Below are 2,884 nucleotides of genomic sequence, written 5' to 3' on the forward strand. Positions count from 1 at the left end.
GTTTTGGAACGGCGTAGAGTTAAACTCTGTTACTCGGAGTGAATTTTGGAACGCACCCCAGCATGAAAACAAGCATTGTGTGCCGCCGACTTAACTCTTAAAAAATAGAAAATAAACATTTTTTACGAGGCATTGTTAGGTAGAACATTTGAATTTCCTCTTTACACACGCACGCACGCACGCACGCACGCACGCACGCACGTACTTTTGAATAGGATATAATTCAAATACCTTCTGTTTAATGTCTCATAAGCAATGTTTATTTTATATATACGTGCACGTACATGTGTCATATATATATATATATATATATTGTATATATCGTAATTATAATTAATTTTACACAAATTAAATTAAAAAATTTGAATTTAAAAGACGAAATAATAGAAACCTTTTTTGCTTCATGCTTTCAATTCTTTTTGGAGGATTTGATACATCAAATAACATCGGTAGCATTTGGCTTTAATTTTCTCAACCCACCTTGCCTATTTTGTTCAAATTGAGAGCTTTCAAAGTAAATCTGCAAAAAAAAATTAAAACAATGTCCTTTAAAAAATGTCTTATAAATATTTGTTTCATATTCATAAGATATTTTCAGAAAGGTTTTTACGAAGATGTCAGGAAAGTTGCATTCTTTCAGAAACATGCTAAAATGTCTGAAATATTTTGTGATGAATGGGAAGATTTCTAACCTCAATTTTCCATTTCTCATCTTCTGCTCTAAATAATTGAAATAAAGGTTTAGTGATAAATATAAGTACTTACCTCGCATAATCTTGAATTCGAGGAAGGTATCCATTTGTCACGCCGACAGTTTATTAACCACTTATTTCTTCTTTCTGGTTCCGTTGGGAAGCGGAAAACGTTTGAAATCCGGCTTCACTCCTATTCTTACAATTTAATGCACTACAACCGCCCATTTTATTTATTGCACTTATTAATTCTACGACTATGTTTCGTATATACTGTCAGTGTACATACTGTTTTTAAAATTTATAGTATACTATAGATTTTCAGCACTGGCAGTACAGCATCTTTGCTTGGCTCGAATTTTCCCGCACTGACTAGGAGCCAATATGGCGGATGCATATTTCTGTATAATATAGTACTCTAGCAGTAGCGTCATATATGCACTAAAAATGTATTTAGTGGTAATGTATAAAATGTGATTTTATCTTAATACGCTCTTCTAACGATTCGATTTATGACCGATTGCCGATATTAAATCTAAATATTGTAATATGAACTGCGACGCCATCCATAGAATTGCGAGATGCATTAATGCCCGCGTCACACTACGCATTGGAGACTGAGGATTGCGAATTAAGGATTAGAATTCGACCAATCAAGTAATTTTAAGTTTAATCCATTTCGTTCTAATTGGCTGAATTGGCGTAGTGTGACACGGGCATAACTCGTAAAACGAAATTTCAGTCCTTCGCACGGTGATATTTGAACACTTCTTTCCGGCGAACGAGCGCCGTGTCGCTACCATTAATTAGAATCGATTCTTAACCTTTTGACAGATGTCGGTAGCGATCCGATTTACTTGTGACTTATGCTGGATTCACACTGCATCCGATTTTCGTCGTACGACGAAAATCGAATGCAGTGTGAATCCAACATTATGTATTTCTTACAGTCCATCAAACGCTTCAAAGCATTGGCTGCGTTCAGCAGACTCAACAGTTTTGCAACCGTTTTATGATTGTCTGCTGAGATAGGACCATTCTTCTAGATCTAAAAGTATGATCCAATTAGCGCGAAGGAAACTTCCAACAGTTGCAAAACAAACGTTCTGCTGAACGCAGCCATTATCAGTCTCGTGAGATCATTCGAGCGGATCGGACGTGTTTCTTCTAGAGTGGGTATAAAGAGAGAAATGGTTCCTGCACACTGGACGCGGAAACGCTTGCCGCGGCAAAATGTGACGCGGGAGCCAATAAGCTTACAGCTCCTTACATGTTCATTGGTTACCGTGTCGCATTTTGTCGCGCGGTAAGCATTTTCGCGTCCAATGTGCAGGAGCCATAAGGGTGCCATTACATGAGCGCGGAAACGCGGAAATGCGGAAACGCGTAACCAATCAGAAGCGATCCGCTGTTATGGTTTCGCGTTTTACTGATTACTGATTGGTTGCGCGTTTCCACGTTTCCGTGTTTCCGCACTTATGTAATGACACCCTGACGCCAACGCATGTGCCTAATGCTGATTGGCTCCGCCATTTATAGCAAAACTTTCGGTTAATTGTCAGTTAGATAGTTGCAGAGTACAAATTCTGTAAAATAGCCATGGTAGGGTCGGAAAACCAAACAGGGAATTCACAATTGCCATTTAATCCTCCTGAAGAAGACATTAGATTAGGTTAAATACAAACATTATACTCATTTTATAAATGTTTGTTGCTATGTAATGAATAATATTAGACAAAATATGTTTTTAATCATTTTTATATAGACTACGTTTACACGGCCCGATTTACGCCGAAGTTATAACATCGATGTTATGGAACTAATCAAACATAGCTATTCTTCTGAAGAATGGAATGACTGTGATTGGCCAATTTCGTAACATCGATATTAACTTTGGCGTAAATCGAATCGTGTAAACGTAGTCATAGACATTTTTTGGCGAGATGGTACTCTGTGCAGCAGTTGGTTGTAATAATACTAGCAAAAATAATACTTGCCTAAATAATACTTGCAAAAATAATACTTGCAAAAAACGTTGTATCCGAAAATTATATGGGAAGTAAGACGATGGCATTGCATAATTATATTAAATAATTATGACAATCTTGCGTTTCGCGGGTTTTCTCCGTGTTCAGATCCATTCTTGGAATGCCAACGTTTCGTGAACCTTGCAGTTCACTTCATCAGGGCGA

This window comes from Mycetomoellerius zeteki, unplaced genomic scaffold (genome assembly GCF_001594055.1).
Source record: "Mycetomoellerius zeteki isolate Tzet28-1 unplaced genomic scaffold, Tzet1.0 scaffold343, whole genome shotgun sequence".
Classification (NCBI taxonomy): domain Eukaryota; kingdom Metazoa; phylum Arthropoda; class Insecta; order Hymenoptera; family Formicidae; genus Mycetomoellerius; species Mycetomoellerius zeteki.